The 21558-nt window shown below is 46.2% G+C and overlaps 1 protein-coding gene and 1 non-coding gene across 3 annotated transcripts in view; both read right to left on the reverse strand.

Moving 5' to 3' along the window:
* ZNF423 (zinc finger protein 423) overlaps positions 1-21558 on the reverse strand; it is a 278862-nt gene that overhangs the window by 184256 nt on the left and 73048 nt on the right. The window lies entirely within an intron of this gene.
* Positions 8924-8995, reverse strand: TRNAT-GGU (transfer RNA threonine (anticodon GGU)). Its single transcript has one exon. It is a non-coding gene; the product is annotated as a tRNA-Thr (tRNA).

Here is a 21558-nt window from a genome sequence, read left to right on the forward strand (position 1 = left end):
ACCCCCCACCGTTGAGTCTTCCGCCAGTTGCAGGTTTTGTGCTGGCAACCCTACCCGCTGAACATTTCTAAAGACGGCACCCCCAAAGTCTCCCCATCTCCCACTGTTGAGATTTACTCACTCGCTTTAATGGCTAATTTTGTAGCCTAAGGGCTGGAGTCTTGCAGCCTTTGATGCAAGATTCTGTATCAAAATCCCATGCTTCCCCGGTATGGCAGCAAGAGGATAAGATACACACACCATTGCCATGAGCTTCTTTGCCTGGGGTCCGTGAAACATTTGGCAAGTTTTCTAAGGGGTCATGATTTCATCAAAACTAACTAAAGCCACTACAGCATGCTTTTGGCCGAAAATTCCTACCTTCCGCATTTCCATACGTTCCTATGAGCAGCATAAAACCTGCTCTGCTGCTCTTAGCCTTTGAGCAAATTACAATTAGCTATTGTAATCAGTCCTTAATGGTTTAATTCTCCCGAGACACAGGGAGGCAAAGGAAAATTACACAAGAGAAATATTGGGGACAATGTCAGCTTATCCAAAAACAAAGGCATTGAACAATCCTCTAAAACCGAGTCGGGCCAAGCAGATCCAGAAGGGGGTAGAAGCGACCTTCTGCTATGCTGTGTAGACAGCCTTGTCACTTTGAACTGCATTATTCTCTGGTCTCATAATCCAAAACGCTTACAGAGTTCTCGTATGCAACCGGGGAGTGTTTCCAAAAGCGGCTATCACTTCGAGGTGCTGACATGCACTTCCCTTTCCATCGCAACTAGCCCCAATGACCCGTCTCCTTTCTGTGTGTGTGTGTTAAGTGCCATCAAGTCGCTTCCAACTCATGGCAATCCTATGAAACAATGTCCAGCCTTGCTCAGATCTTGCAAATTGAGGGCTGTGGCTTCCTTTATTGAGTCAGTCCATCTCTTCCTGGGTCTTCCTCTTTTCCTGCTGCCCTCAACTTTTCCTAGCATGACTGTCTTTTTTAGTGACTCTTTGTCGTCTCATAATGTGACAAAAATACGACAGCCTCAGTTTAGTCATTTTAGCTTCTAGGGTCAGTTCAGGCTTGCTTTGATCTATAACCCACTGATTTGTTTTTTGTTTTGTTTTCTACACCTCTTATTTTACCGCTGTTCCCACTGTCAGATTACGAGTGTATGACTTCTGTGCCAGTCTAAACACTCAGTCATTGAGCAAAGACCTTTCCTTAATGGGGACCAAAAAAACGCAACACCACCTCAAGCTCATCTACGGCCTGAAACACTTTCCTTGGGCCTTATGGATGGAGAGTTGGCAACATGGGTTACATCATTATTCCAAGGAAGAAAGGAGAGAGGCAAGGGAGAGACATTTTTTTTGTTTTAAAAAAAAAACTACAGCAAGCATAATTAAAGCTCATCAAAAGAGCATTAGAGAACACCTGATAATATGCACCCAACATTAATGATCTTTACAGTGTACCACATTAATGCAGCTGATGTTATACAGATTCACAGCAACTGAACTTTCCCGTTCGTGCAGATATTTTTTGAAACCATCTTCATTTAAAATGCCCTCTCGGGCTAATTCAATGGCGGGCTCTGCAGCGCAGCAACGTACAAATACCGCAACAGAATTTGACCCAGCTACACAAGAGAAACACCAGTCTGGACCAATGTTTCATCAGTCTGGTCACAGATGCTACTCCTGGCTTCAAATGGATGTGTGTGTGTGAGAGTGTGTGTGTGTGTATGTGTGTGTTAAGTGCTATCAAGTCACTTCCGACTCATGGCGACCCTATGAATCAATGTCCTCCAAAATGTCCTATCTTTGACAGCCTTGCTCAGGTCTTGCAAATTGAGGGCTGTGGCTTCCTTTGAGTCAATCCTTCTCTTGTTGGGTCTTCCTCTTTTCCGGCTGCCCTCAACTTTTCCTAGCATGACTGTCTTTTCTAGTGACTCTTGCCTTCTCATAATGCCAAATGGATAGCTAAATGTATTCTCTCTATTTCCTCTGGTCCCATGGAAATCTCTAGCCTACAATTGAGGCTTTATTTAGAGATGGTTGGAAAGTTTAATTTTCCCAGTTTTACCTCCTCCCTCTGGGAGGCAAAATCTAGGGGTCCCATTTACTCCCACTGCCACCAATCCTTGTCAAACCTTCTGGATCGGGTGAAGGAGAGAATCTCCTATGTGGGGAATGAGTCCCCAGTTTCAAATAGTCTACAAACCATAGCTGAAGCAAGCGCATGATGAGCCTAGCCACAAAGGCTATAGATGAAGTGTCCCCAACCCTTTCATCAGGGGAAGGATTAGAAGGGGCCTCTGAGCTGGCCTCAGAGCCCAAGGACATCTCCCTCTGGACCCTCTTCATCTGATTCGAAAGTAGGTTCTATGTAGGAAACTGCTGGTGGGGCTAATAATGTTGCTGAAGCTGAGGGTCTTCGATGTCATGGAGGCTGGGAGGGTGTCGGCTCTGTCCTTGGAACCAACCTAACATAGTCCCCCCATTCTTGTATGCTGGGGACATTAAATATGGATGCAGTTCCCAAGGCATATGCATCGGTGGAGGCCAATGAGAAGGTGGGAGGGATTCCATGCAGCCAAACCTCAGATCAGGTGGTTGTGTTGGGTCCGAAGAACATAACAGGTCTGGGTCTACCTCCCCTTCAGAGAAGGAATGGGGTGGTGACAAAGAATGAACGGATGGTGTTCTAGGCAGCCAGATGGTCTCCTTGAGGTCAGGCAGCGGTTCTGGGGATGGAACTGAGTGGGATCGGTGTTTTGGATCCAACTTCATCTGCTCCTTTTAGGTGGGAAATGGTTGCAACGGCTCCAAGAGAGGGTTCAGTGCCCCCTAGTGGAAATTTAAGCAAGGAAAGAATATCTCCGGACCAGGCCTGCTCATGCGCAGTCCCAATGTGTGCCTCCCCAGAAGATCGAAGATGAAACAAATGTTTTCTATCTGGAGTTTCAGGGAAACTCTTATTGTCACATTGAGTGCACCTTTGTTCCTGAAAAAAATTAAATGGTACAGACAGAAGGCTCACATTAGCGCACATAAACAACTTCACTTCCACCAGATTTTTTGTACAAATGTGCCTCGTTTTAGCCGACAAGACCATCAGTTATTTGCATCTGCCAGCTTTGATGATAATTGCAACCCGTTTGACACTTGTGTTGAAAGGTAGTTTTACCAACAAGGAAACCGATAAATATTCAACAGAATGGGATTAAATTATTCTATTTACCTTGGAGCTACTTGCCATGAAAGTGTTTCAAAATATTTGTGCACGTCTAAGAAAAAGGAGGGGATTGAAAAGGGATTGAAAGGGATGCCTCTTTGGAACAGAGGGATTCCTAGAACTGCCACGTTAATGAATCAAAACTTTTTTTATTATTTTTATTTTCAAGTTTCATGAAAGAATGCCATATATGCAAAATTTCTGATCCCACATTACAAAATAATTACATGATAATTACAGGCGCATTAAGATGTCTACCCCCTGTGTAAAGCTTCTGCACCCAACCGCTAACTGAGGCAGCCCCGGAATGATTCAGCTTATTAAGGAGAATTCCAGCATTGAGCAAAACCTCCAACTGAAGCAGATTTTGAATCTCTTACTTCTCTGATTTCTAATTAATTTTTTTTTAAAAAAGGAAGCTCCTTTCTTCCAAAACCCCAATTATACTTGGGCATTAGCCTGCCAACAAACTTTTCTTATAGCCTAAGCTACTTCCTGCACATTTAAGGCGATAGGGATAGGTTTCTGCACAATTTCACCCGGACAATCCAACCTTTTAAAATTGGGTTCTTTTTTTTTAATTGTCCCCCACATAATCCAATCCTGAACAATAAAAATGTAACATTTCCGAAGACTAATTAGCATGTTAACAGAATGGATTAGTGATCCTCCACTTCCCTTTTTCTAAAACCACTGCTCTCAACCAATTTAGAACTAAACAATCAGCTTAGCGGCCTGGATGTCTCTGCCTGGAAGTAGACATTACGGAGAACACGCGGCTGCAACGGCAAAATAGGACCCAGCGTCTTCTTCCTTCTCTCTCCTTGTTAATAGCAACTTTCACAAAATGAATGGTGTTATACATAGTCAGGGTCGGTGAGTTTCCCCCATCCTTACATATGGCAACTATTGAAGTTTGAGGGCAGGAGGAATACTTACACACTTACGCCACACTGTTCGTTTTGCAACAGAGAACATTACGGAAGGGGAGAGGAGGACATGACGTATGACTGCTATTTTCTGCAGGAGTCACACCGAGGCTTACCAGGTCCCTCCTCTCCTCTGGCGGGAGGTATTTTGGGCGGAGGTGAGGTATGATCATGCGTGCACGTGGCAGAGCTGACGCAATTGCGTCACTTCCGGTTTACACCCGGGCCGCGTCACAAGGGGCCTTTACCACTCAAACTGGGAGTTTGAGTGGTAAACGGCCCCTTGCGACGAGGCACTTCCAGGTGTTAAAGCACTGCACTCAGTTTGAGTGGTAAAAGGCCCCTACCCATGCGGCACTTTCAGGTGTAAACTGGAAGTGACGTGAGCCGTGGGTAGGCGTGCATGCATGCATTGCCCGCCGACCTTCAGCTGGTCGGCGGGCAGCCAGGTGGATTGGCGGGGGTTGCCCACCACCACCTGGCACTTGGCAACCCTAGTCACACCTGTCCTGCAATGTCCACTTTCAGCCTTTGTGGTAAATGCCTACCAAGTCACACAACTTCCATGGCACTTTGCATGATGGGAGGACACAACTGTAGGTGTCCACAAGAAGGAGCAAAGGTGTGTGCGCCAGCCCACATAGATTGGTTCCTGCTAAGACCTCCTTTAGCAACTGCACTGCTTATGATCCCACTGTTAAAGGGCCATCCTGGCTCTTCCTTCCAGCTGGCCACAGGCCCATCGGAACCCAAATGATTCCAATATCCCAGCTGAAGTGACGTAAGGATTCCCCTATGCTGCACATTTTGTTGCTTCTGAACTTCCCATTTCTAGCTGAGCTAATACGAAGGAAGAAGAAGAGTTGGATTTTATATGCCGACTTTCTCTACCGCTTAAGGGAGACTCAAAACGGCTTAAAATCGCCTTCCCTTCCCCTCCCCACAACAGACACACCCTGTGAGGTAGGTGAGGCTGAGAGAGCTCTAAGAGGGCTGTGACTAGCCCAAGGTCACCCAGCTGGCTTCATGTGGAGGAGTGGGGAAACCAACCCGGTTCACCTGATTAGCCTCCGCCACTCATGTGGAGGAGTGGGAAATCAAACCCGGCTCTCCAGATTAGAGCCCACCGCTCCAAACCGCTGCTGTCAACCACTACACCACGCTGGCTCTCAAGGAGCAGGTTAGGGAGAGAGGCAGCAGAAGGAAGAGGCAGGAAAAGCCTTCCTTTCCTTTTATAGTCTCCCAGGTGGAAGGGGATTGGAGACATGCCAGGTAAGGGTGGGGCCAGGGTGCCCTATAAAAGGGAAGGCACCACACCTGGCCAGGGAGGAAGCAACAGACTGAACTCAGACCAGGGAAGAAGAGGTAGCGGGCGCACACATGGAGAGCCAGTCTGGGGAAAGAAGAGGACCCTGGTGCTGGAACTCCCTCTCCTTCCCAATTCTGAAGCCAGTGTGCCAGTTGCCCTCTTTGGTGGTGGGACAGTGGAAGGCAAGCAGAGAGTCCTGGGGGCAGGGGGGAGACCCACAATGAGTTATTGTTAGAGTTATACATGGGAGTGGCTGTGGCTCAGTGGTAGAGCATCTGCTTGGCATGCAGAAGGTCCCAGGTTCAATCCCCGGCATCTCCAGTTAAAGGGACTAGGCAGGTAGGTGATGTGAAAGACCTCTGCCTGAGATCCTGGAGAGCCGCTGCTGGTCTGAGTAGACAATACTGACTCTGATGGACCGAGGGTCTGATTCAGTATAAGGCAGCTTCATGTGTTCAATTCGCTCCCTGACATTTTGTGATTGGCTCTGCCTCTTGCGGCAGCGATTTCGGGGGGGTGCCCACCATCCTGTCTCATAACTCCAAAGGTGATGCCCGCAGGGTCAAAAAGGTTGAGGACCCCTGAACTGGATGAAGTTAAAAGAAGTAAATTATTCCGGTACTTTTTAAGTCATCTTTTGTGCTACGACAAGCTGTTGCGCAACTATAAACACAACCTCAAAGTTTTTTTATTAAAAAAAATAAACCAAAGAGCTCACCTGTTAAAAGCAACAAACTCAATAACTTCTTACCTACATTCACATTCACACACACACACAAATCAGAAATAATTCCACATGACTCCTTGGAAAGACAGTGAAGCCAAATTGGTGTAAATTAACAGGAAGCCCAAGCCACTGTGTCCATCAGAATCGCTTCCTGATGCTGTGGCGTTTCACTCCGGGTAAACAGATTTTACAGTCAATTTGTACGAGTCGGAAATAATGTGAGTCCTGACAGCTCCATAGCCGGAATGGAGCTAGCAGGGGTTGCTCAAATACTCAGTCAGCTAACCAAATCACAGCAGAAGATAAGTCCAGAGTATAAACACAATTTTGGGAGGGGGGAATATCATTGCTACATGCGATTCTGCATAGCTGCCACTCAGGCGCACGGCCACCTATGCGCCTTGCAGGCACATCATGGATTCAAGAGACTTACAGAGATCCATCTGTCCTCCTCCCAGCCACAGCCTTCGGCCCGCACAGCTGGGCCTCAAGGTGCCAGATTAGGGAAAATTGAGAAGGTTCTCCTCCACCTTCCCTGCCCCTCCACTGGGAAAGAGAAGCCATTGCCTTTCCCAACTAATGGGAGACATGATAGAGGTCTATAAAATTATGCATGGTATGGAGAGAGTGGACAGGGAGAAGCTTTTCTCCCTCTCTTGTAATACTAGAACGCGGGGTTATCTGCTGAAGCTGGAGGGTGAGAGATTCAAAACAGATAAAACAGGTCAGAACTCTTTACATACATGCTTCTGCTGCTTAGAAAGCCAGTGTAGTGTAGTGGTTTGGAGCAGTGGACTCTAATCTGGAGAACCGGGTTTGATTTCCCACTCCTCCACATGAGCGGCGGAGGCTAATCTGGAGAACTGGATTTGTTTCCCCATTCCTACACACGAAGCCAGCTGGGTGGCCTTGGGCTAGTCACACTCTCTCAGCCCCACCCACCTCACAGGGTGCCTATTGTGGGGAGGGGAAAGGAAGGGGATTATAAGCCGGTTTGATTCTCCTTGAAAAGGTAGAGAAACTTGGCATATAAAAAACATCTCTTCTTTTTAGGGCCAAAGAAAAGTGTGGCGAACCTTGTGGGTCTCTGGTGGTGATGGAAAGGGCCATCACATCGCAGCCGACTTATGGCGACCCCATTGGGTCTCTAGCAGCCTGTAAAAAAGTGAACTGCGAACATATGCAGCGGCATTTCAGATCATGGCTATGAAAAAAGGGAAGAAGGGATGCGTCCTTTAAAAAAAAAATTTTTTTAACAGTATCACCACCAAACCCCCCACTTTTAAAAAGCTAACAACAGTGTGGGAAACTCAGTTTTTGATTGGTGAAAATGAGCAGGGGTTAAATGCCTTCATCCCTGCTTGTGTGGCACCAATCTGAATTATGGCTGCATGTCCATGCAATACACCTTTTTACAGACTGGAGGGGAACTCCATGTTGCCACTTTTGGCCCTCACCGGTGCATTTGCTAGATTCGAGTCCAGTAGCACCTTGGAGGCTAACAAGATTTTTGACGTATAAGAGTATAAGTAATTCCTACTTGTATCTGATGAAGGGAGCTTTGGCTATCGTAAGTTTATACCCCCAAAATCAGGTTGGTCTCTACAGTTGCCACTGAACTCAAATCTAGCTCTCCTACCACAGACCAAGGTAGCTACTCTCTGAAAGTGGTATATTTGCCATTGTTGTTTAATTTTTTAAAAATAAAAAACCTTGGGGAGGGATGAAATTTTGTAGTGCCCACCTGGTTACAGCGGAGAAACTTAACCATTTCTGTGTTCCAAACCACCCCGTAAAATGCTTGGCCTTCTTCCCACAGCATTCACAAATATTTGCGTGGAACTTTATCTCATGAGGGAAAGGATCTGGAAAAGGGAAGGGGGAGAGACTGGAGAGAAAAACTGGCAGCCAGGGAAAAGGTTAAGCAACCCCATGTTTCTACAAGCCAAATGGCTCCCTCCTGAAATGACTTTTCTTCCCGCGCAAAAAATGGCACCGGGGCTGTTATATGCATTTGTCGGTCCTGTTTAGTTTACCCTTAAGAGCAAATTCAAGTGTGCAGGTGTTCTCATATCATCCCCAACTGTTCTCGGAGGATCACTCATTTGGAAGGGTCCCTGATGCCCCCACAACACATAGATACGTTTAAATCTTCTTCCACACAGAAAGCTTACTGATGTCTACTCAGTCTGAGACGTACCGGACCACACAAGAGCCTCCATGCTTGACTCAACCTTCAGAGCACAGAACAAGACTGCCAGAAACTGTGAGAGAACTGAAGTCTTTGACCAATAACTGAAACAGACATCAGCCTTTATCTCTATTGCAAGTGAAACACTGCCTCAAAAAGAAATTGCCATACAAACTTGAGGGTCATTATCTGTCACATGAAGCTGCCTTCTACTGAATGGGTCCATCAAAGTCAGTATTGTGTACTCAGACCGGCAGTGGCTCTCCAAGATCTCAGGCAGAGGTCTTTCACATCACTTACTTGCCTAGTATCTAACTGGAGATGCCAGGGATTGAACCTGGGGCCTTCTGCATGCCAAGCAGATGCTCTTCTACTGAGCCATGGCTCCTCAGTTTCTCCTCCAGGTGCTTTGAACACATGAAGCTGCCTTCTACTGAATCAGACCCTGGGTCCATCAAAGTCAGTATTGTCTACTCAGACCAGCAGCAGCTCTCCAGGGTCTCAGGCGGAGGTCTTTCACATCACCTACTTGCCTAGTCCCTTTAACTGGAGATGCCGGGGATTGAACCTGGGACCTTCTGCATACCAAGCAGATGCTCTACCACTGAGCCACAGCCCCTCCCCATGGTTCTCTAGGGTCCCAAGCAGAGGTCTTTCACATCACCTACTTGCCTAGTCCCTTTAACTGGAGATGCTGGGGATTGAACCTGGGACCTTCTGCAAACCAAGCAGATGCTCTACAGAGCCACAGCCCCTCCAAATGCCAGTATCTCAAAAAAACTGGAAGACGTTCAAGAAACTCAAATGTATATCTAAGCATTTGTTTCTGCATATGCCTATGTGGTGTAGTGGTTAGAGTGTCAGGTGAGTAACTAGGAGACCCAGGTTCAAATCCCTACTTGGTCATGGAAGCTTGTTGGGTGAACTTCGGCCCATCACGCACACTCAGCCTAACCTACCTCCCAGGGTTGTTGTGAGGATAAAACAGAGGAGAATGATGTAAGCTGATTTGGGTCTCCCTTGGGGAGAAGGGCAGAATATAAATAAATAAATATATAAACTCTGGGTCTCCTAGGGGAAAAAAAAAGAATTTAAGAGTACCTAAAACAGCACAGAAATATCAGAACATAATGGTTTCCACCATTTCAGATTTTTCCCCCCTGTCTTATTTTCGGCCCAGAATAAGCAACAGTTGTATATAGTACAAGGCTTACTAGGACCTTTACATATAAAGGTTACAGTTGACAGAGCAAAGACAAAATAATCTCTCTACGTTTTAAAACCATTGTTTTATTGGTTTGATCTGGCTGTGAGGTGCCTGATGCTGGAGACACAGCTGAGAAAGAATCGATGTAAATAAATAAATAAAGCGGCCAACTCCAAAATTCCAGAACACTTTAGCATAGGCAAGATATCAAACCCAGGGTAGGTCTTTCCTCGCATGAGAAGTCTAGATTCTCAATGGCTCAGCTCAGAGTGGGGAGTTGACATATTTAACTCATGCCTTGAACACATGAAGCTGCCTTATATTGAATCAGACCCTTGGTCCATCCAAGTCAGCATTTGTCTACTCAGACCGGCAGCGGCTCTCCAGGGTCTCAGGCGGAGGTCTTTCACATCACCGACTTGCCCAGTCCCTTTAACTGGAGATGCCGGGGACTGAACCTGGGACCTTCTGCATGCCAAGCAGATGCTCTGCCACCGAGCCACAGCCCCTCAGTTTCTCCTCAGGGTGCCTCAAACACATGAACACATGAAGCTGGAGATGCCAGGGATTGAACTGGAGATGCCTGGGATTGAACCTGGGGCCTTCTGCATGCCAAGCAGATGCTCTTCTACTGAGCCATGGCTCCTCAGTTTCTCCTCCAGGTGCTTTGAACACATGAAGCTGCCTTCTACTGAATCAGACACTTAGTCCATCAAAGTCAGTATTGTCTACTCAGACCGGCAGCGGCTCTCTAGGGTCTCAGGCGGAGGTCTTTCCCATCACTTACTTGCCTGGTCCCTTTAAGTGGAGATGCTGGGGATTGAACCTGGGACCTTCTGCATGCCAAGCAGATGCTCTACCACTGAGCCACAGCCCCTCCGCCTTCTCACATGTAAAGCGAATAATTACTACTCGCTCTTATGGGGGAAAGCAGGTGTTGTGGCTGCTGTTTCAAGGAGGAAAAACACACCCACTCCCGACAACCTGCAGACTGGCCCCGTCTGACACAGATCAGGAGGGAAGAGGTATTTATCCCCTATGCACAGAACATGGCAACAATCTATTGCACTTCCTAGAGGCACTTCCAGAACTGAAGTTCTCCATCCAAACACCCTGCCAGTTATGACGACAGGCATTTTGCTAGTAGAAGAAGAAGAGCTGGTTTTTATATGCTGACTTTCTCCACCACTTAAGGAAGACTCAAACTGGCTTACAATCACCTTCCCTCCCCCTCCCCACAACAGACACCCTGTGAGGCAGGTGGGGCTGAGAGAGCTGTGACTAGCCCAAGGTCACCCAGCTGGCTTCGTGTGTAGCAGTGGGGGAAACAAATCCAGTTCACCAGATTAGCCTCCGCCACTCAAGTGGAGGAGTGGAGAATCAAACCCGGTTCTCCAGATCAGAGTCCACCGCTCCAAACCACTGCTCTTAACCACCACACCACGCTGGTATTAAAAAATATTTTTTTCAGGTTTTCTTATATTTGTCTTTCCACGCATACTAAAAAATTAGTTGAGGTAAAGACTGAAGGAGGGGATGGGATGAAGCACACTATAAAAACTCCCTACAACAGACACCCTGTGAGGCAGGTGGGGCTGAGAGAGCTGTGACTATCCCAAGGTCACCCAGCTGGCTTCGTGTATAGGAGTGGGGGAAACAAATCCAGTTCACCAGATTAGCCTCCGCCACTCATGTGGAAGAGTGGGGAATCAAAGCCGGTTCTCCAGATCAGAGTCCACTGCTCCAAACCACCGATCTTAACCACCACACCACGCTGGTATTAAAAAATATTTTTTTCAGGTTTTCTTATATTTGTCTTTCCACGCATACTAAAAAATTAGTTGAGGTAAAGACTGAAGGAGGGGATGGGATGCACACTATAAAAACTCCCTATTATCCCTACTCTTTCATCCCACATAATGTTCAACAAAACGTTACTGTTTTTTCCTGCACGGTAAAGGTTAGCGCGCAATGGGGGCCACAGAGAGCTTTGTGAAGAGAAGTTCTCTTTATTCCTCTATGCCCAATTGCTCCCTGAAATCCAACAGCCTGTTTCTATTCCTCTTTGAAGGAATTTGGAGTCGGTTTTGAATCACTTCCGTTTTCAGAAAGGGAAATTCAAGGAAAGGTGTGGCGGTTCTGCAAAATTTCGGAATTTCACTCTGCACATGCTCAGGGTTGCCCCAAACCTTCCTTTCCTCCTGTTAGAGCACCACCCTGTGGTGCGTAACAGCAAAAAAGAAACATTGAAAGAGCTGAAATTACACAAGGTGCAACAAAGAGAAATCAAAGAGAAATTCCTCTTTTGAGAGAGAAAAAGAGAATAGGAGGAATCGATGGCTGCTACATATAAACAAGCGAATTTCGGAAAAAGAAACCCCCCCTCCCCATAACAATGCTAGTTACAGACCACGTTGCAGAGACGCATTTCTTGCAGGATTAGGGTCTGGCACCAAAGTAGTAGTCCAGTGTTGAAAGTCCGCCCTCCCACTAAAACTCCACCCAGCCGTTTAGTTTAAAGAAGGGGTCCCTGGCATTGACTTTAAAACCTGCAGGACAAAACAGCACATGCAAACCGAAGACGTTTTCTTCTCACAGCACTTCTGGCGCCAGCCTCCCCCAAACTGTTCTGAACTCGAAGGAGGATTTAAAAGCAGTTTGAAGGTCCGGGGTGGGGCGGGAGGGAGAATAGAGTCTCACGCTTAGAAACAGTTCTGGGACAGACGCCTGCCGATGGGACCCAGCCCTGAGATTTAGATAGTCGATATTTCAGCACCCACATTTGGCAGGGAAGGGTAGCCTTTGTTGCATTTAATTGCAAATGAGACGCACACAAATCATTACAGTGCACAGATCCCGCACACACACCCAAAAAGAGAAAAAATCTTTTTGCAGCACCGTCCCCTCTCAATTCTAACACATTCAAAGCCCGGAAAAGTGGATACCCCATTGTTCTCAGGAGCCCTCCGGGAGGGGGTGTAGAAAAGGCAGATGGGGAACGCACTAATTCCCTGCCTCCCCGGGGCAGCCTCCGTGGACCGTGCTCCAAGGAACCCCCACCCCAGCAGCAGTTTTAAGCTGCCCTCCCCTTGACAAAACCCCCTGAGGGCAGAAAATTGTGCAAACACCACCTGCCCACACCCAGGGGGGATCGACGGCCCCTGATGGCACAGTGGGAAATAGGGGGAGTCTGTTAACCCCACTGGGACCATGAGAACCAAGGGGTTGGCCTGAATGCAGTTTAGCACACACACACACACACAAACCCACACACGCACCATTCGGATGCTAAGGACAACAGCCCGCAGAGAACTCAAATGTCACTCGGCACCTTCCAGACAGGAGAGCCCATCCTTTTCGACCCTTTAATTTCTCCTAATGGTCTTCATGTTGCTACCTCGCCTACCTGAGTTAACATTTCCTTAAGCCGCCACCTGCCGCTCGTCCCTTATAAGTTTATTAACATCCACTAATAAACAGCCCCACAACATCTCCCACTGTGTCTGGCAAGCGAAGCCAGTCCGAAGAAACTCTGCTGTTCTTTTCCAGCACATTGGCTCTCGTGTGGGAACAATTAGGGGGGAACTCCTTCCAGATTACATGGAGCAATACACTTCACATTTTGATTTTTTTTTTTAAAAAAAAAATCTAAAATATCTGGGATGCTTAACGGGGGGAGGACGGCTCAACCCCCACCCTTTCCAGCAAGGCCACATCCACAGCCTTGGTTTTGTCCGCTCAAGTTTCGTTCTCTGTTCCCCCTCCTCGATAGATCTACGTAGGTATAGATACTTGCGATAGGAAAGATGCATTATGCACGGTCGGTTATATTCTATATATTTTCCCCCCACACCCCGATCTTTATTTTGGAATTAAAGATCATCATTTCTCACATCAAAGGGGCTGGTGGAGAATAAAAGAAGAGGCAGGGACAATGAAAATAGCTCGCCGGCACAAGCCAGATCAAAGGCGCAGGCAAAGAAAATGAGGAGCTAGGGGGGTCCTTTAATTACTGTCCACATCCTTCAAGTCATGTGGTGAAAAAGAAGGGGTGGGGGGTAGGAAAAAAAGTTTTGAAGGCCACTGGGTTCAGCCTCGCCAGGGCTCCCATTTGCAGCCTGTGACAAACTGGATCGCTTTTTTTTTTTTTTCGTTTTTAACCCCCCCCCCATTATTATTATTAAAGCAAACAGGATTCCTGCATTCCCAAAGCTCCTCCCTTTTGCCAGAAGGAGTCAAAGGCAGGGAGGAAAGAGAGCAAAAAAATATATATGGGGCGGGGGGAGAGAGAGAGAAGAGAACCAACGATGGAAATATAGTCATCTGCAGCAATTGCCTGAAACGGTTTCAGGAGGACTGCTCCAGGCGGTGCCTGGGGAAAATCTTTAGGAAGGAGAGATCTGGCTACCTGAGGCTACGCTTTATTTCCAGGCCTCCCGGGTTGGGGGGAGAAGAGGGGGGGGGAGAAAACCCTTCAAATTCACACAGGACAGTACTCCGTGGGACACCACATCAAACCTGACTACTAGCTGTTGGAGCTCAGCAGCAGAAAAAAGGATTGTTCTGGGACAGAGCTTAAGCAGAAGCATTATTAAACTTCAAACATCGGCCAGGCTCCCCGACCCGACCTGACTCCCCTTTATTTTTATTTTATTTTTTGTTAAAGCACGGACCAAACGTTAGGGCTAACGCTTCAATCCAGACTTAAAACCCCCAGCAAATAATGTATGCCACCAGATTACGCTACAGAACATCGTTAAAATAAAGCAGCATTCTGCATTTTAAAAAAATGAACGGTTCGCTTTAATAGACCCTCTTTTGAAAACATACCATGTCCTCGAATGTGTACGTTAAAGCTGACAACGGACCACATTTGTTCATTTTTGCGTGTGTGTGTTTGTAAACAAGACTATGACAACACATGATTCATTAAAAACATTACAGGAAAGGGTCAATCAAGAAAACGAACCAGTGAGTGAGTTGCCTTTTTTCCATGATATTTCTTCTTTTACGGAACAGAACGCAATCTGCAGAGAGCCAGCATGGTGTAGTGGTTAAGAGCGGTGGTTTGGAGCTGTGGAGTCTAATCTGAAGAACTGGGTTTGATTCCTCACTTCTCCACATGAGCAGCGGAGGCTAATCTGGTGAACTGGGCTGGTTTCCCCGCTCCTACACAAGAAGCTTTCTGGGTGACCTTGGGCTAGTCACAGTTCTCTCAGAACTCTCTCAGCCCCACCTACCTCACAGGGTGTCTGTTGTGGGGCGAGAGAGGGAAGGTGATTGTAAGCCGGTTTTATTCTCCTTACAAGGTAGAGAAAATTGGCTTATAAACACAAACTGTTCTTCTGTCCGGAGGAGGCAGTATTTAACCAGGATCTTCAATCCTGACCTCTCTTCATGCCTTCATCATCTATATATTAGGTGCTGTGAAACACAGGCAGGATGCTGCTGCAGTTGTCTTGCTTATGGGCTTCCTAGAGGCACCTGGTTGGCCACTGTGTGAACAGACTGCTGGACTTAATGGGCCTTGGTCTGATCCAGCATGACTTTCTTATGTTCTTATGTTCTTTATCAGGGTCAGGGAATATCAACTGAGGCTAGTCTGACCTGCTCATGCAAAGAGGTTTCCTCGACTGATCTCACAGCAGCGCTCTCTTTTGACCAGATCTAAGTGTTGATAATGACTAGTATTGAGACTGTAGAATCCAGAAGCAATATGCAGGTGTGGCCCTAGAGCACAAACTCACCTGGGGGCCTACGCACAGGCCTACGAACAGTGGTCAACAAGTAAACGCACAGTGGTCAACAAGTAAACACCCACTGCAGATGGTCCTGATAGTTCTGTGTCTACACATGATGAGTTCATGGTAGCAACTATATTTGCAGTGTAACAAGCATGGCGCTTGTCTCACACTAAAGGGTAGTAGGAAGGGCTTTAGAGAAGGAGCCAACAGGAAACCAACATTGCAGAATAAAAACCAGATCCCCGTTAACACTGGGCTTTCTCCAATACCTTGCTGCCAAGATGTCCCCTCCAACAACAACAAAAATAGCCTATCATAGATTGAATGAAGAACATAAAAAATAAGAAAGGCCGTGCTGGATCAGACCAAGGTCCATCAAGTCCAGCAGTCTGTTCACACAGTGGCCAACCAGGTGCCTCTAGGAAGCCCACAAACAAGACTTTGACTGCAGCAGCATTATCCTGCCTGTGTTCCACAGCACCTAATATAATAGGCATGCTCATAAGAACCATAAACAAGGCCATGCTGGATCAGACCAAGGCCCATCATGTCCAGCAGTCTGTTCACACAGTGACCAACCAGGTGCCTCTAGGCATGCTCCTCTGATAACTGGAGAGAATAGGCATGCATCATGACTAGAGCTGTCACTAGAGGAATGTGCGGTCACTAGAGCTGATATCTGAAGTTTGGGAAATTCTTTGAGATTTAGGGATGGTGCCAGGGGATGGGAGCTCAGAAGGGGTGCCTCAGGGATCTGTGTTGGGACCAGTGCTTTTCAACCTGTTCATCAATGATCTGGAGTTGGGGTTAAACAGCGAAGTAGCCAAGTTTGCAGATGACACCAAATTATTTAGGGTGGTTAAAACAAAATCGGACTGTGAAGAGCTCCAGAAGGATCTCTGCATACTGGAAGAATTGGCATTAATAAAATCGCAAATGAGATTCAATGTGAGCAAGTGTAAAGTGATGCATATTGGGGCAAAAAATCCCAACTTCACATATACACTGATGGGATCGGTGCTGGCAGCGACAGACCAAGAAAGGGATCTTGGGGTGGTACTGGATATTCTGGGTAAAGGACTTCTGTTTCCCCTAGAATCTGTGTTACATCATATCCACCATTTGAAATGACCAATTCTTCCAGGGGAGCTGATCTCTGTAGTCTGAAGATCAGTTGTAATTCCAGGCCTCACTTGGAGGCAGGCCCCTGCTGTGGCCTGTGCAATTCCCAATTCCAGTTGTTGCTGAGGTGGTCATTGTCTCTCCAATCTCCAGCAAGCCTTGGGTTAATTTTAAGGCCTAGAGGTCTTTGTGTCAGGGTAATTCAACAGGGCAGAGACAGAGCTAGTAATGAAATTCCAGTCTTCTGAGCCAACCTAATATGATTTGGAAAGACATTGTTTTTCTGAAGGACAGGGCCCATTCCTTCTCCATGAAAGTCACCCCCTCGCCAGTTTACTGTTCAGCAATATCGAAGTAGTATTAAACAGACATTCTCATAAGGGGAGCGGAGAGCGAGGTGTAGTCAATACAGGAAAGGAACCAAGAGGACCTAGTCAGCATCAAAGAACCAGATACTACTCTGTGTAGAATTTTCTGCTGCCGAATTTTAACTTGCTATTGAATACCATCTTCAGCTTTTATGAAATGGTCACCACCATCTAAATTATGTATTTGGCATATTGGCAGCCTAAATTCCTGGTTGGCAAAACATCTCTGAATAGGAAATCTGGCCTAACTAAAAGCCACTTTGGTGGGAAAAGCCTTGAGAGTTGAGTCAGGGACTGTAACAACCCCCTAATGAATCTCAAAATGTTGTATTCAGGTAGTATTTTCACTGAACATCACTTTGTGTTTGGACTTGCCCCAAACAGACAAGACCATTCGAGATTTCCTCTAGGTAATACATGACAACAGATGCCCAAAGTCTAACTCATGGCAGCTGATCTCAATTGTCAAGATGAGGCGAAGGAAATAAACATAGACTGATGCCAATGACTGAGAGGAAAACTGAGGTTATCTTGAGGAGGTACTTGGGATACAGTCACAAAACCAGTCGATTGGCCTTTGTGGAAGTGGTAAAAGGGGGACAAACACCTTGAAAGGCTGGAATACCTTTAAGTCCTTTGGCAAGGAAGACTGGCATAAGGAATCAATCAGACTCCAAAAAGAAAAGAAAAATTCAGAGAGGCAGCCAAACATTGGGTTCAAATGGAGAAGCCTAAGTAGTTTACACAAATATCTGTTGGAAACTCAACATCCAAGTACAAGGAAGAAATACTGGAGAATGTATTTCAGAAAACCCTTCAAAGGATCTCCATCTAGAGCAAAAGACAGTCCAAACACTAAAAAGACCTTGAGAAACCACCACCACCCAACCTCCCCCCACCACCAAATTATCCAGTGTAAATCAGCATATGTATTAACAATTAGTATGTTGGGGAGGGGATTTCAGACACACAAATAGTATACAACTCTAGCACACTAGACACAATCTGGCTGCCATGGGGGTGCTATATGCAAGTATACTTCTGCAAAAGAATTAAGAAAACATGGTAGGTATGCGTAAAAACAGATTACAAATAGCTGAAGATGGTATTCAATAGCAAGTTAAAATTCGGCAGCAGAAAATTCTGGACAGACTAGGATCTGGTTTTGATTCTGTCATGTTGATTAGGTCCTCTTGGTTCCTTTTCTGTATTGGCATCCCAAATTCCTGATTACTGCACTATACTCTATGAGCGCCTGCCCTTGAAGACTGTCCAGAAGTTGAGACAGAAGGCTATGGCCAGTTATGTTGACTGGAGAGGGTTGTTTGAAGCCTGAGGAGGGCAGGGTTTGGGGAGGGGAATGACTTCAATGCCATAGAGTCCAATGGCCAAAGCGGCCATTTTCTCCAGGTGAACTGATCCCTACAGGCTGGAGATCCGTTGTAATAGCGGGAGATCTCCAGCTAGCACCTGCAGGTTGGCAAACCTAATTACGCTGTCCAATAAAGATGCATGAAGACCACAGAAGTGGCCATGTAAAATAAAATAAAAAACTGAAGAGGAACTTGTGACAAAGAGAACAGGCCTCATACCCTGCAAATGTAAAACTCCCCCCCACACACCTAGAAAAGCCCCCCTTCTTCAGAACAACAATCCAATTATGAGCCTAGAAGTGGAGACAAATTCTTAAACTTTAAGGACTCCATTTCCCCCCCCTGGCTGCAGTTGTTTGCTTGTTTAATTGTGTCTTTCTGTTGGCCCGAGTTTCCCCTCCGAAAGCCGAAGAGGGCATGTGCTTATTATCTTCGAGAGCAGCTTATGCGCGCAGCAACCTGAGCGCCTGGGACGCATGAGTTTGGAAAAACAGGGGAGTGTGGGGGGGGGGAATTAATTGCAAGGAGAAGGAGGGAGGGGGAGAGACCTAGGCCTGCTCTGCTACTTTGATTCAATCAATTATCATTATCTTTCATAACAGCTCTCCCGCACAACCGCCCCTCCCCGCCAGCCAGTTGTGTTTAACTTTCTTTGCCAGTGGTGTGTTATCCCTGTCAGATTTCTGGGGGTGGTAAGCCGCCGGTTCTCTCCCCTTGCCGGGCCCTTATCAGCCTCTCCCAGTCAGCTCCGGCCTAGCACAGCTGTCAGAGTCCCTCATTCCTTCCACTTTATCTGCTCGCGCAGACCTCTGCCTGGCAAGGAACAGACCAAACGGCTGTTCGGCGGTCCCTGGGAACCGAGCATGGAAACAGTGCTGCATTACTCCCACAATCCACTGGGAGTTCATTACTCAGGCAGGGCTCTCCCACTAGCCAGCCGAAGAGCAGGGCCAGCGCATTCCGACTCCGCTCCATCGGCGCTCCGTCATTAAAACTCAAAACCTTCTGACGAGGATAAAAGAACAAAACCACAAATTTAGATTAATAAAAGCATTTGTTGGTTCTACAGAAACTTAGAAGGCCCCTCGGAAACCCACCCGAGAGCCAGTGCAACTCCAGTAATTTTCTGTTATATTATCTTTCTTGTAAAATACTTCCCCAGACAGAGCCCCCGAAGGGGCTCAGATATCACTGTGACTAACCGAAATCAATGTGCACTCACCTATTGACATTTTTACATAGTTTTTGGATTTAGCATCCGGCCCAAAACACAATCAAATCTTCTGCCAAGGAAATAACAGGCACTTAGCTAGTCAGCTATTAGTGTTACAAAGGAAAAAATGTGGGCACCCAAGGGAGAAGGGAGAGACGGCATTGACGTCAGGGGTAATTGGGTGTCTGAGAGAAATTGCCAGCGGCTGGCCAAAACCCCCAGGGGCCCCACACAAAGCCTGAGCTGCAACTCTAATAAAGGAAAGTAAATTCTAGAAAGGAGCTTTGCTGAAAAGGACCAAAAATATCTCTCTCACACACACACACACATATACACACACACACCCCAAAAAAACCCATAGCATAAGAGAAGTTTTCTTTTGCACATCTGTTTTGGACTAAAGTGGTTTCTGCTTTTTTTATTATTTCCCCCCCCCCTCTTTCCCTATACCACATGGATTTTTATGTTGCGCCGTATGTTCGCCGTCTATTTTTATAAACCAGAATTCAGGGGTTTAAAAGGGGGGAGGGAGAGGGGGGGGAAAGAAAAAAAAAGAAAACGTATTTTTAATTACCGTGGTGCTAAACTGCGATATCTTTATCATCCTACCCAAAAGTCATTAAGAGTTGCTTGGAAATCGCTGTACTAGGGTTTCGTTTTATAAACCCCTAAATAACTTCCTAAGGAAATAAAAAACACAGCAGTCTCTGAAGACACTAGCACCGATAAGGAGACAGATTCCCTCAGATTTCAAGATATGATTGCGATGGAAGAAATCTTATCTGCACCACAAGGTGGGTTCCTCCAGTAAAACTCTTCCTTCAGCCATGACCTCGCTAGGAAGCCTCCACCCATTCAACCTTCCCTCAACTTCAGGCTCACCAACTCAAAGAAGGGGATAATGGCAACTTGGCAAGACTACCTTATAGGACTGTTGTAAGATCACTGAAATAAAGTATGCAACTATGCTCAGAGCACTTGAAAAGAACTGCATAAATCTTGACCCCTGCAGTTATTTGCTCCCTTGCCCATCGTTTTTTCCCCATCAAAGATATTTTGAAAACACAGCAAAGAAAACAAACCAGAACACAACCCTGTAACCATGCAGTTTTAAACACACACACACATATATGTCATCTATGCTGGTCTCTTGACCTTTTTCTCCCTATCTTTCCCCCTCCCCATATTATTTTGATTGGTGTATGACCTGGGGGGTTATCTGGCTGCCATAATTTATCGATGGCCATTTTTGGCATCAACTGCTGTTTAGATGTTTAGGACTGTTTTAATGATTGTTTTAGATTTGTATAGAATACTTATTATGCCTGTCGGCTGTTTTAATGTCACCTGCCCAGGCTTCGGTTGGGGAGGGAGGGCGGGAGAAAGAAAGAAAGAAAGAAAGAAAGAAAGAAAGAAAGAAAGAAAGAAAGAAAGAAAGAAAGAAAGAAAGAAAGAAAGAAAGAAAGAAAGAAAGAAAGAAAGAAAGAAAGAAAGAAAGAAAGAAAGAAAGAAAGAAAGAAAGAAAGAAAGAAAGAAAGAAAGAAAGAAAGAAAGAAAATGTACATATGGATACATATGTCAGGCTTAAAGCTTAAATAATAATTTTAAAAACCTACAAGATCTCAGATCACTAGTTACAAAATATAAAAAATTATCTTCTCCTGTTGCATTAGCTATGGGGAATGATGACAGACTATCGGGGAGATCACAAAAGATCAGAGATATGAAATGCAAGGTGCCATAGTCACAAAAGTCTAGGCTGTTTTGTGGCCAACGAACGTAGAAGGTGAACTCCTGTATTCAAACCTGCTCAGCTTCTTCTGGCATCTACAGAAGCATTGCCTTCTACCGCCCAGCCAGATATTTATTTGTTTACTTCAGCCATTGATATCATATGATGCTGTCTTGTACTGAGTGAGACCCTTGATCCATAGAGGTCTCACCACTGTCTACTCCGGCCGGCAGCGGCTTTCAGAGTTGTCAACCTCGGGCATGGGGTCTGAAGATCTCCCGGAATTACAACTGATCTCCAGACTATAGAGATCAGTTCTCCTAGAGCACTGGTTCCCAACCAGGGGTCCATGGACCCCCAGGGGTCCACGAGAACTAAATTAAGGTCCACGAAACAAAGTTATAAACCCATAATAAATTAATA

This window comes from Euleptes europaea, chromosome 17, assembly GCF_029931775.1.
Source record: "Euleptes europaea isolate rEulEur1 chromosome 17, rEulEur1.hap1, whole genome shotgun sequence".
Classification (NCBI taxonomy): Eukaryota; Metazoa; Chordata; class Lepidosauria; order Squamata; family Sphaerodactylidae; genus Euleptes; species Euleptes europaea.